General features: G+C 41.7%; 2 non-coding genes across 2 annotated transcripts; one reads left to right on the top strand and one right to left on the bottom strand.

Moving 5' to 3' along the window:
• Positions 1-10,421: 10,421 nt before the first annotated feature.
• On the bottom strand, positions 10,422-10,619 carry LOC126016815 (U2 spliceosomal RNA). The gene has a single exon (XR_007498525.1). It is a non-coding gene; the product is annotated as a U2 spliceosomal RNA (small nuclear RNA).
• Positions 10,620-11,740: 1,121 nt separating this feature from the next.
• LOC126016646 (small nucleolar RNA SNORA51) lies at positions 11,741-11,868 on the top strand. The gene has a single exon (XR_007498431.1). It is a non-coding gene; the product is annotated as a small nucleolar RNA SNORA51 (small nucleolar RNA).
• The last annotated feature ends 2,036 nt before the right edge of the window (positions 11,869-13,904 follow it).

The raw sequence follows: 13,904 nt of genomic DNA, 5'->3' as shown, positions 1-13,904 counted from the left end.
AATAAAATAGCTTTTTGGGGGAGGCGTAAGAGACTTTTTGCCAGAGCTGATGGCTTGTTCGGTTTGCTTTTTGGAGCTGGCTGCAACTGACAAAAAACTCTTTGCTGAACCTTTGATCCCCTAATCTTTTGCCTTTGTTGATTATTTACTCCGGATATTATTACCAAGGTCTCCCCCAAAACGGGGGACGGAAAAATGGGATTTAATTTATCTTTCTGGGAGTTATTTTTGGACTCGCAGACCATCAGCAAGGGGCTCGACCTCCCCCCCACAGTCATTCTGTTGGTAGACTCATGAAAATACCTTCAGATAGTTGTCAATGCATAGCCCTGGATGGAGGGGGGATAATGGAAGAGCACAAGGTGTGAATGTGTGGAGGAGGCTGGAAATAGCTTGCTAATTTAAGGGACTACAAATAGCAAAGTCCAATAGAGCAGAAAGTAAAAAAGAGCTCAAAGAGGCAGGAAGTGAAGGAGTTTGAAGAGAACATAAAATGAAAAATAGCAGAGAGGGCTGGGAGACAGCTCAAATGGCTGGACTCATAGTTGGCATGTGCAAGCCCTGGACTTGATCCCTTACCCACGAGGTCTCCCAGATATCTTTTCTAACCCTTGAGCAGACTGGTGGCAGACTGGTGCTTAAAATGGGGATGTTGACAAGTCACTGTTTCATAGGATTCAGAAGCCAAAACATACCTTCAAAACACCAAAAATGAATTCTTTATCTTCCATTTGTTCTTCAGATGTTTGGGATGATCCAGAACTTCATTTCCAAGAAAGCTGAGCCTTCTGAGTAGCTGTGACTATGTGGTGTTGTTCAGTAGTCTCCAGCTGACTTAACCCTGGGGATCACCTTTTGGCTTCTATTACGTTACTATAGTAAGACTCTTTCCGTTTGGTTAGAATTAATCAGCCAGCTGGCATTTGAACTTCCTCTTTTGTCTATTTCTCATACAATAACATGATAAATGTGGCTTTTTTTTTTTTTTTTTTTGCAGTTTTCAGTCCGGTATAATCTTTTGTTTTGGGCCCCTATTTGGTTATGCTGGGGGTGAGGTCAGGGGTTACTCCCTGGTAGTTCCTTGACTGAAGACATTTTCCATTAGAAGCTAACCCCTAAGACCATTGTTTCTTCCAGGCAGGCACTCTATATCTATGGTGCTCAGGTTTCCAATCCTAGATGGGTTTTTCTTCTCAATTGTCCTTCAAGGCCATTGCTGAGAAGGTGGAGATTGTAAAAGATGTCTCTTTTTTTGGAAGGGGGGCCACACCTAGCAGCGCTCAGGCGGTAGTACTGCCTCTGTGCTCAGAAATCGCCCTTGCCAGGCTCAGAGAGCCATATGGGATCCTGGGGATTGAACCCAGATTTGTCCCAGGTCAGCAGCATTCAAGGCAAACACCCTACCTGTGTGCTATCATTCAGGTCCTATGCAAAAGAGGTCTTAATTGTGCTACTCTTGTCTAAAAGACAATCTTGAACTGTTTTTTTTTTTTTCTTTTTCTTTTTTTAAGGGGGCCACACTCAAGTTATGGATTAAGTATTTCATTAAGTATTTAATCTAGCCCCTATTCTTTATATAAAAAAAAACTTTATTTGGGGCCAGAGAGATCGCATGGAGGTGGGGCATTTGTCTTGCATGCAGAAGGACAGTGGTTTGAATCTCGGCATCCCATATAGTCCCCAAAGCCTGCCAGGAACAATTTCTGAGCGTAGAGCCAAGAGTAACCCCTGAGCTGCTGGGTGTGACCCAAAAAGCAAAAACAACTTTATTTGTGATTGTTTTATTTGGGGACTATAATAAGTTGTGCTCAGGGGCTACTTCAGACTCAAAGGAACATATGATACTAGGGATGGAACCTGGACCTCCTGCATGCAAAGTTTGTGCTCAACCTTCTGAGCTCCTACAAGGGCATATAAATGTGTTAAGCAAGACTTGTCCTACAAAGCCCCAAAGTGAGGGATTGTGTTGGTAGGTGCTACTATCTGTGGCACCAAGCTCAATTACAGTGAGGAAGCTCTTCCTTGACAGGTGTGATCTGATGCCATTTGATCTGATGCCATTTGTTATGCTTTAAGTACTCCTTCATTTAAAATATATAAAAATAGTCATCTAGGGCCAGAGAGATAGCACAGTGGTAGGGCATTTTCCTAGCACACGGATGACCTGGGACATGCCCTGGTTAGATTCCTGTTAGATTCCATATGGTCCCCCAAGTTTGCCAGGGGCAGCCTCTGAGCCTGAGCTCCTGAGCACAGAGCCAGGAGTAACCCCTGCGCACCACCAGGTGTGCCTCTCTCCTCTCAAAAAAGTCATCTAAGAGGTTTAATACTTTGGCAGCTGAAGACATAGTACAGTGGTTAAGGTGCTTGCCTCATACTTAGCCAACTTGGGTTTGATTCCAGAGTCCCATATGGCCTCCTGAGCTTTGCTGGAATGATCCCTGAATTCCAAACCAGGAGAGTAAGCACAGAGCTATGAATAAGCCCTGAGCTCTGTCAGGTGTGGATAGAAAATAAAAGAGGTTTTAGTACTTTATAATCTAAATAAAATACTTTTAAAAAATTATTCTTCCACCTGCAATTTCAACCTAGGAATTCAACTTTATTATTTTTCCAAACGATTAACCAGTTGTCTGAATAGTATTTCTTTCACCACCTTATTATATAATCAAATCCCATTTATATTTGAATCTATTTTTGTTCCCCCTTTTCTCTTTATCATTAGTCTATTTCTGCAGCAGTCTGTCAGCAGTAACCATTACAGTCTAAGTAACTGGCAATGTCTGCTCTAATAGTACTAAGATCTTCCTGGCTATCCTTGCATTCTCTTATATTTCCCAACACTAACATTGTTTTGCCTATTTCCAAATAATTTCTGTTAGAATTATTGCTGGCTGTAATTCACTTATAGGTTGACTTTGGAAAAAAAGCATTCTATTTGCAATGTTTTTATCTTCCAAGCCAAGACTATGACATGACTCTTTCTTTACATCAATATTCTTTCTCACTAGACTCTGATTCTTAGTGATACCGGTTCATTTCTTCTCCAGAGACCAGTTTTGTTGCTGTCACCAATCCCACTGTGGGAAGCAAGTTAATCAAAATATAATCACCTTATGTTGGGTTGCCAAGTACTCTCCATAGTTACCATAAACACATGGGAGTATTATTAAAAATCATGAGAATGAGCTGTCCACTATTTCAGTTTGAAGTTGTTTGAACTAAATATAGAGAACTAAAATATAGTCTGTTGAAAACTGTTAGGAGAATTTTAAAATATTGAGGAACCACCAATGTGTGTGTGTGTGTGTGTGTGTGTGTGTGTTTCCCAATGGAAGAAAGTTTTTTATTGGAAAATTGTGTCATTTTCTAGAGCAGAAATGGAAGTTATAATATTATCATGGCCAGATAATTGTGGCACATATGAGAATTTTTTTTGGCATAAATGCATTGGTAAGAAGCCACATTTATTAATTCAAATTGTATTCTAATATTGACAAGGCAGTCAAGAAGAATGGCTAATGCCAAGTTATTTAATAAAGAAGTTTAATATGTATGCTGTCTTTTTTTTCACTGTGCTCTCAAAGCTCAAGACAATGTGTAGCATATAGTTGGTAACTAAGTGTTTACTGAAAGAATGGTTCGACAAATCTTCAACAAAGATTTATTGGTTTGCTTTTATTTATTTGGGGACAGGGGATTGGGCTCAGGTCAGGAGCTCCTCTGAGCTGTGCTGGGGGAGAAGAAGGTTACAGGGATAGTGAAGCAAACATACAGGAACTAAATGAAACAAAACTCAGATTTTTGGAGGATAAGACCAATTTATGGCTAGCAGAAAGAAAGAAGGGGGATAGGTGAATCAGGACAAAGAGGCAAATGTAGACTAGAGTATGGAATTGGACCTCAAGTAGTAGACAATGTACTACACACACATGCTGGATCTCAATGATGCACACCTGAAGATTAAGTAATGTTATAATGTAGTGTGATTCAACAGGAAAAAATGCCTCTAATTAAAAAGAGAATTGTCCAAGGCCTGCCTTTGTAGCTCAGTCATTTCCTTCCAGTTCACCTTCCATGCCAATGGTGGGCGTTTCCAAAGCATTGGCTTCTGTTTTCCTTCCCACCAGCCTTCTGTTGCCAAAAATCCTTGGACCTCATTCCCAACCAAGTCGCAAAACCTTGAACACATACCCTGACATTTTGTTGTTGCCGTTGAATTTAGAGAGCTCAATGCTACAATTTGAATGTGGAAATAACACGTAATAGCAGACTTTGCTTAGTCTCTTTTTCATGATGAATAAGCTGGTGAACTAGAATGAGCCCATACTAGCCAGAATGGGGCCGGAGGAAATCAAAACCGGGAGTCACTGCAGCTAGTACTAGGAACTGAAACAGAAAGTCAAATGATTGAAGGCCAGATAATAAAACCCAAGAGTTGTAGTCAAGAAAGAGCTGCAAGCCAAAAGCTTTCAAATATTTATATGGATGGGCAGTCTACATTTATTTCAATATCTTGGGTGGAGCAGGTGTGATAGAGAATGATTGTTAAAGAACTGGGCCCTAGTGTTAGGAGAATTCTAAATGAGAATTAGTAAAACTAGGTGAGTCACAGTGGGGACCGTGATCTGAGACAGATTCCTCTTCCTTCCAGCTTTGCCTCAGTGTGTATTTATGGATAGCTAAGGATGTGTCCACTCGTGCTGGGATAAAATATGACAGACCTCTAGGACAAAGGATTTGCATCCTCAGAAAAAAGGCAATCCTTAGTGAGTGTTAGTGCTGAAGAGGCCTCAGATCCCCAAATGAAAACAAAGAAAGACTACTACAACCCCACAGATAGGGGATTGACATGAAGGGCATGTGCTTCCTTCTGTGACACAAGGTCAGGAGCAGGAAGGAGGAATAAGAGGGCTTAAGTCACACAGATGGGTGCCACCCCCACTCCCCAGCACAAGGGGACTGTGAACTTGAAAGACTCAAGTGACTCATTGGCAGGCTGAGAGTATGCCCCTCTCAAAGGCCTTATCATATCACTCTGGCTGCCAGAGCTGGCCTACTTAGGAGGAAAGTCTCTCTTCGTCATGGAAAGAGTCTTGAGCAAGATGGGGAAGTGGGTGGAGATCAGGGCGATGGAACTCTGAGGTGAGGGTCAGTTAAGAAAGTGCCAGATGGGGCCAGAGAGACAACATCGAGGTAGGGCATTTGCCTTGCATGCAGAAAGATGGTGGTTTGAATCCAAGCATTCCATATGGTCCCTCAAGCCTGACAGGAACAATTTCTTAGCATAGAGCCAGAGTAACCCCTGAGTGCTGCCGGGTATGTGTGTGTGTGTGTGTGTGTGTGTGTGTGTGTGTGTGTGTGTGAAAGAAAGAGAGAGAGAGAGAGAGAGAGAGAGAGAGAGAGAGAGAGAGAGAGAGAGAGAGAGAGAGAGAGGGAGAGGGAGAGGGAGAGAGGGAGAGGGAGGGAGATTGGGTGTGTGGGAAGAACAGTTGGAAGATGTAGGTTCCTTCCTTCCTTCCTTTCTTTTTTATTTTTGGATTTTGAACCACACCCATAGGTGTTCAAGGGTCACTCCTGGCTCTACACTCAGAAATCACTCCTGGAAGGTTCGGGATGCCAGGGTTCAAACCCGGGACCGTCCTGGGTGAGCCATCTGTAAGGCAAATGCCTTACCCTGTACTATCACTCTGGCCCCTATGTTTTTTTTTTATTGTGATCAATGTGTGTTGCATTAAATAATTATCCAGATGTAGTGTTAAATAATTAATGATGGTGCTGGATAGAGGTGGATGGATGGAGGGATTTTTCTCTGCCATCCCAGGCCACGTGGCTCCGCAATCCCCATCCAGCTGGCGGGTCCCAGGTTTAGGTGAACGGTGGAATCAGACTCATCCAGAGACAGGCATCAGGAAGCATCAACTTTATTCATGCCCTATACACCACATGTGTAGCCTCTATCATAACCTTTTAAGCATTCAGCCATTCTTAGCTAGCCCTGCATCTTAACTCCTGTCAGCCACCTTCCCTTTGATCTCCATGCTGGCAAAAGACCAAAAAAGGGCCTCATCCCCTCTGGTCAAAACCTTATCTACCCTTTCCCAGGAATGGGCAGGATCTTGCAGGTAAGGTCAAGTTACCTAGAAAGAATGGGGGGGATGAGGCTTCAAATGTGAATTACAAGTCTTTCACCATTATATTTAAGGTACATAGTGACAGTGAATTAGGACCATTCCCACCACCAGTGTTGTCTTCCATCTGCTCCTGTTCCCAGCATGCATCCCATACCTTCCGCGATGCCCCCTGGGCTGTCAGTGTAACAACAGGTCCTTTTTGTATATAACTTGTTGTAGATTGGGAATCTTGATTCTGTTGTTGACTTTGGGTTTGGTATTTAGGTCTGGTCATTTTTCATTTCCACTCAATGTTCATGCGACTGTTTGCTCCTGGTACCATCCACTTTTTTTATTCTCTCAATTTATGAGGCAGAACAAGGTGATTAAGTTCTGTGGTTCCGTTGGGAAAAAATGCTGGAGAAGTTCATTTAGGACAGGGGTGGTGAACAAGTTCGACACAAAGAGCCAAAATTTTAAACTGTGAGTCAGAGAGCCACACCACACAGTGACCTGCCAAAACAGACAAACACTCACATAAAAGCATATACTTTTAACAATAATATATTAAACATATATTGCATTTTACCATTTTGAGTGAGGGTCAAAATCCTGCAGAGATGGTGAGGGTGTGCTGCATTCTCCATACTAAGAACTAACAGCAAGATGTGACCCAACATGTGACACATGGGTTCCCCTGCTCGCTGGCCCGTGCAGTTGTTTCCGAGGGATGGGAGACAGGAGGACGAAGCCTGGGGGCGGGACTCCGCGCTCATAGATCTCTCCTCAGAGGTCCCTCCTCAGAAGCAGCAGAACAAAATCCAGACTTGGCAAAGAACCACAATAAACAAAATAATGATATGAGGCAAAGAGCTGCATTCATTTTGGCCGGGAGCCGCATGCGGCTTGAGAGCCGTGTGTTCGCCACCCCTGATCTAGGAGATATCAATATCAATTTAAAAGAAGAAAAGAAGAAAAAAAAAAGCAATGGCAAAAAACATAACAGCAACATTAAACAACTACTAAACAACAATAAAAAGGAAGAAAGAAAAATGAAAAAGAAGAAAGAAAAAAGTGGGGCTGAAGTGGTGGCGCAGCAGTAAGGTGTTTGTCTGGCACACGGCTGATCCAGGATGGACCTGGGTTTGATCCCCGGTGTTCCATATGGTCCCCCGAACCAGGAGCAATTTCTGAGTGCAAAGCCAGGAGTAACCTCTGAGAGTCACCAGGTGTAGCTCCCCCAAAAAAACGCAAAAAAAAAAAAAAAAAAAAAAAAAAAAAGAAGGAAGGCTGGTGTGGCAAGTTTGTTTTATTTTGTTTTGTTTTGTTTTTGTTTAGGCACAGTATGGGGAAATTAGAAAAGACATTCCCTTGGCCTAAGAGATACAGGGTTTCTCCACTCTTGAAGCATAATGTCCTGGGAACAACGACAGGCTCCAGACATGTTCATTGTAGAACCCCAAGGTCTTTTTTTTTTTGTTTTTTGTTTTTTTGTTTTTGGTTTTTGGGTCACACCCGGCGGTGCTCAGGGGTTACTCCTGGCTGTCTGCTCAGAAATAGCTCCTGGCAGGACCATATGGGACACCGGGATTCGAACCAACCACCTTTGGTCCTGGATTGGCTGCTTGCAAGGCAAACTATCTCTCGGCCCCAGAACTCCAAGGGCTTTTTATGGTGTCAGAAAACTTTCTGCTCGGAACATTGTCAAAATAAGTCCTCTGTCATTAGAGATCTTGATATTTGCACAGATCTTAGGACAAAGTCTAGGATAGCGTCTTTCTTTACAGTTCCAGAAGTTCTGCTCCTTCATGGTTGTTGTGGTTGGTCTTCTGTAATTAGTGATCTTGGTTTTTGCACAGATCCTAGGACAAAGCCTAGGATAGAGTCTTTACTTATGGTTCCAGAAGTTCTGTTCAGTTGCCGTTGTTGAAGTCAGACATCTGGAATTAGAGATCTTGGTTTTTGTACAAATCCTAGGCCAAAGCCTATACTAGGCAGTCTTTTTTATTGGTCCCAGAAAGAGTTCTGCTCAGTCACATTGTCAAAGTCAGTCTTTTGAAATTAGTGATCTTGTTTTTTAGTACAGATCCAAAGATAGAGTGTCTTCTGATTTATTCTTACAATTAGGTGGTGAGGGAGAGCAACCTGCCTTTAGATCAAGTTGTTGCTATTTCCTTGTTGTTCGGGTGTCCTATAAACCTGGTGCAAATTGGTGGAGGAGAAAGTTTAGTTCCTAGTGTTGCAGGGAACTGTGTCGGTTCTGCAATTGGGATTTGGGGTTTGGGGTAGGACTGTCGCTGTCAGATCACATGGAGTCTAAGTCAAGTCCCCATGACAAATGTTCAGGGTGGGAGATGTCCCTGTATTTAAAAATGTATGAGTTCTTATCCCTAGTAGATAAGAGCTTGTTTCTCCTTTTTTTTAAGTTCTTTTTTCCCCTTGGTTTTGGGGTCACACTGGGTGTCAGTGCTCAGGATTACTCCTGGTTCTGCACTCAGAAATCACACCTAGCTGGCTCAGGGGAACATATGGGATGTCGGGACTTGAACAACTGTCCATTCTGGGTCTGCAGCGTGCAAGGCAAATGCCCTATCGCTGTGCTATCTCTCTGGCCCTAAAGAACTTGTTTCTATACACAATATTTCCCCCCCTTTTTTAGTGTGCCTATGCAAAAGGGAACAGTGCCATATTATATTGCTGGTTCATTTGGGGGTAAGAATGATAGTATACAATCTCTGTGCCCTGGTTTTGACCTGAGCTTTTATTCCAAGCAAAACTTTTTCTTCTAGGGCCGGAGAGATAGCATGGAGGTAAGGCATTTGCCTTGCATGCAGAAGGACGGTGGTTCGAATCCCGGCATCCATATGGTCCCCCAAGCTTGTCAGGGGTGATTTCTAAGCATAGGGTCAGGAGTAACCCCTGAGTGCTGCCAGGTATGACCCAGAAACCAAAAGAAAAACTAAAAGTCTTTTTCTTCTAGAATTTCGTACTAAGCAGAACCAAAACAAGATAACTTAATATATATATATATACATATATATATACATATATACACATATATAATTAAAAATTAATAGAAAAGGATGGAGCAGTCTACCTTTACCTTTGGAAATAAGCACAATACTAAGAGGGATAGCCTTGGAGGTATTAAACATACAAGGAAAATATAGATATCCTCATTGAGTCTGTTAGGCCCCTATTTCTTTCTTTTTTTTTTTTTTTTTTTTGTTTCTTCAGGCCACTCCCATTTGATGCTCAGGGGTTACTCCTGTCTAAGCGCTCAGAAATTGCCCCTGGCTTGGGGGGACCATATGGGACGCCGGGGAAATCTAACCACGGTCCTGATCCTTGGCTAGCGCTTGCAAGGCAGACACCTTACCTCTAGCACCACCTCGCAGGCACCTTAGGCCCCTATTCATTTTTATGACTTATTATTATTATTATTATTATTTTTTGGTTTTTGGGTCACACCCGGCAGTGCTCAGGGGTTACTCCTGGATGTCTGCTCAGAAATAGCTCCCGGCAGGCACGGGGGACCATATGGGACACCGGGATTCGAACCAACCACCTTAGGTTCTGGATCGGCTGCTTGCAAGGCAAACACTGCTGTGCTATCTCTCCGGGCCCTATAACTTATTTTTTAGGTAGCATCCATTTTTATAATTTATTCATCTATTTTTAGAATTTATTCTTAATTTTCATACTATACCTGTGTATGATTTTTATTACATTACTATGAGAAACAGAGTTTAAAAGTTGTGGATAACTGAGTTTCAGTCAAATACTGCTCCAATACCTATCCCTTCACCAATGTTCCTTTCCTGCCAGCAGTCTAGCCAGTTACCCTTCTACCTCTCCCTCTTCCTCTTCCTTTCCCCCCTCTCCCTCCTTTCCTCCCCCTCTCCCTCCTTCTCTCTCTCTCTCTCTCTCTCTGTTTCCCTCCTTTTTTCCTTTTTAGACACCGTGGTTTGTGATATTGAAAGGATATCATGCACATATATTTTTAAAACTTTGTTTATTAAAATATTTTTTTTTAGTTTAGGTAACATGGTTATTCTATAAATAACAAAATTTACCAGAGGTGCTTGGGAGACCATGTAGTGCCAGGGATTTGAACCTGGACTCCTTATTCAAAGCATTCTTAGCCTGTTGAGTTGAAAATCATTCCAAAAACTGTGTCCAAACCATCTATATTCTTTTTCCCCAAGATTGACATGGAAGGCTTAGAAGATCAAGTTTTTCTTTGTTTTGGTTTTTATTTTTTTTGGGGGGGGAAGGGGGCTCAGGGGTTACTCCCAGGTTCAATCCTCAGCACATGGTCCTCCAAGCACTAGACTAATCTCTGACTACCATGAGATCTGACTTATAAAGTAAACAAAATGCGTAACACATTTTCCTTCATTTTTTTTCTTTTTCTTTTTTGTCCTTGGATAGAGGACGTATCAGATATTAAACTGATAAAAACAGATACTACACTTGATCTTAGCTAAAAGGCCGAGAAGGGATCTTCCTTCATTTTTACTTTTTGTTTTGTTTTGTTTTGTTTTATTTTGGGTCACACCTGGTGGTGCTCAGGAGTTATTCCTGACTCTGTGCTCAGAATTCACTTCTGGCAGGCTCTCCAGACCATATGGGATGCCGGAGTTCAAACTGGGGTCTGTCCTGTGTTGGCTGTGTGCAAGGCAAATGCCTTACGGCTGTGCTATCACTTGGCCCCTCATTTTTTACTTTATTGTTTGTTTGTTTGTTTGTTTGTCTTGTTTTGGAGTCACATCCAGCATCACTCAGGGGTTACTCCTGGCTCTACTCTCAGAAATCGCTCCTTGCTGGCTCAGGGGACCATATGGGATGCTGGGATTCGAACCACCATCCTCTGTATCTAAGGCAAATGCCCTACCACTATACTGTCTCTCCGGCCCCCATTTTTATTTTTTTGTTTAATTTTTTTAAATTATTTTATTAAAAATTTTAAAAATAGGTGCTACATGTGATGCTGCTCTTAGTGGATAAGGGTTCCCAGACCCATGGCTAGAAGTGCTTAGCGGCCTGTGCCATGCTAGGGATTGAATTTGGGGGCCTCACACATACTAAGCATGTGCTCTATCACTGGAGCCACATTCCCAACACATTTAGTTATTTTTGAAGAAAGCAGAACCTTTGAAAATAGCAAAGATAGTGAGAATAATTAGCCCATCATTGTCATCAGGACAGTCTTTGTATTCTGTAACTGTGATTATCAGACAGCTTGGCGGTTCTTTTCTTGCTTTAGCTGTGGCATGGGAAAGGATTGTGTGGCTGGAGGCCTGGGTTCTCATCCAAGGTCTGAGGTCATTGTCCTGTTATCTTGGGCCAGCTTCTCTCTTAGGGATGTTATTGCTTCACCTATAAAACAAGGCAATTAAATGAGCAGACTGGCCAAGTTCCTGGTACCTCTGGTTCCTTGTCATTTTAGAAGAGGACTTAGTTTAAAATAATATAATTTTAAATCATTTTCTATTATAAGAACTATCAATAATAATAGATGGAGTGGCCCTAAGCAAGTAATAAATGAATAAAAGAAATGGTAGATGAAAGAAATTAGGCTACATAATTTCCTGAATTCCTCCCACTTTAAAATCCTGTCATCCGGCCTCCCAATGCTTACCACAGGCTGTGTTCTTTACACTGACTGTAAGAGGAGGTACAGTAAATGCGTCCCATATACACCTCAAAACAGGTCCTTTGCTTGGTCTGTATTGTGAATGGGGGGACAAAAAAAAATCTTGTCATCCCATTAAGGCTATATTGCAATCTCAATGGTATTATTTTAAGAAGTCTTTGACTTCTCCTGAATCTTTACAGAGACAGTAGGAAGTAGTGAGGTTAGTTATTTCACCTACTCTTGCCAAATAAAGGAATCACAGATTAAGAGGTGGGATCAGGTTACTGAACTTGTTTAGGACAGATCTAAAACAGAAATATTTTCTCACCAGGCTGTCCACTACGCAACAGTTAGAGAAGGTTGCTTAATACAAAAACTTCATTTTATTTTGCTTTGGCAGAAGAGTAATCCTCAGTGAATTGCCTTTAAAAAAAAAAAGTAAAAAATCTTTATCCATTTGTGAAGTCAACAAAGTTAGGGCATACACACAAAAATTGACAATTTTCTCCCAAAGTTAAAAATTAGGGGGGGGGGGGAAAAAAAAGAAGAAGAATCAGGAAAACTGGTGAGTGTGGTGTGCTTTTCTTTTTCATCTTAAGAAAGTCAAGAAAGGGGCCGGAGAGATAGCATGGAGGTAAGGCACCTTTCATGCAGGAGGTCATCGGTTCGAATCCGGGATCTCATATGGTCCCCTGTGCCTGCCAGGAGCAATTTCTGAGCCTGGAGCAAGGAATAACCCCTGAGCACTGCCAGGTGTGACCCAAAAACCACCAAAAAAAAAAAAAAAGTCAAGAAAATTAGTATGCTATATTGTCTGACCTGAGACTATTTTTCCCTAAAAATCATGACAACTCTGATTTTTCAATTACCTATTTTTTTTTTTTTTTTTTTTTGGTTTTTTGGGCCACACCCTGTGACGCTCAGGGGTTCCTCCTGGCTATGTGCTCAGAAGTTGCTCCTGGCTTCTTGGGGCACCATATGGGACGCCGGGGGATGGAACCGTGCTAGGCTAGCGCAGGCAAGGCAGGCACCTTACCTCCAGCGCCACCGCCCGGCCCCCAATTACCTATTTTAAAAGCAAATATTATTATTTTGTTTGTGGAAATGATTATTAACTTGGAATTCTGCACTTTTAGGGGGTCAGAGTGATACACAGTGGTAGGGCGTTTGCCTTGCATGCAAACCCGGGTTCGATCCGGCTTCCCAAATAGTTCCCCGAGCCTGCCAGGAGCAACTTCTGAGTGCAGAGACAGTAGTAACTCCTGAGCATTGCAGGGTGTGGTCCCTTCCCCCCAAAAAGAGTACAAAAAAAGCATAAAATGAAGATGGATCTTCTGATCTAATGGGTCTATTTTCCCCATCGAGTATAATATTTGCAATAAGTTTGTGGTAAATGGCTTTGACAATATTGAGGAAAGACAATTCTATTCCCATCTTATTGAGAGTTTTTTTTTTTATAATCATAAAGGAGTGCTGGATCTTGTCAACTGCTTTCTCTGTATCTATTGATATGATCATATAGTTTTTGTTTTTTCTTTTATTGATATGCTGTATTATATTGATTGACTTGCCTATGTTAAACCATTCTTGCATTTGTGGAATGAATCTTACTTGGTCATGGTGTATAAGATTTTTGATGAGTTATTGGATTCTGTTTACTAGTTTTTTTGTTGAGGTTCTTTGCATAGGGTCATATTTAAATAATGATATTTCTAGTACTAATATAAGTATGATTATTATTCTCATATTTTCTTTTATTTTACTTCTTTTCTTGATTTTCTAGCTTGACTTTCAATTGTCTCTTATTTAACAGATTTAGTAAAATATTTGATTTTAGTTTTCTAGAACTCTTACAGTTTCTCTGTTAAAAATAGTAATTTTGGGCCCGGAGAGATAGCACAGCGGCATTTGCCTTGCAAGCAGCCGATCCAGGACCAAAGGTGGTTGGTTCGAATCCCGGTATCTCATATGGTCCCCCGTGCCTGCCAGGAGCTAGCTATTTCTGAGCAGACAGCCAGGAGTAACCCCTGAGCACGCCGGGTGTGACCCAAAAACCAAATAAATAAATAAATAAATAAAAATAAAAATAAAAATAGTAATTTTCTCACAAATTACACTGGTTTAAAATTGGTCTGATAATTGTAAATTGT

The sequence above is a fragment of the Suncus etruscus genome, chromosome 8 (assembly GCF_024139225.1).
Source record: "Suncus etruscus isolate mSunEtr1 chromosome 8, mSunEtr1.pri.cur, whole genome shotgun sequence".
NCBI classification, from domain to species: domain Eukaryota; kingdom Metazoa; phylum Chordata; class Mammalia; order Eulipotyphla; family Soricidae; genus Suncus; species Suncus etruscus.
The sequence above is the reverse complement of the archived record's forward strand: the minus strand, read 5'-3'. Positions and strand labels throughout refer to the sequence as shown.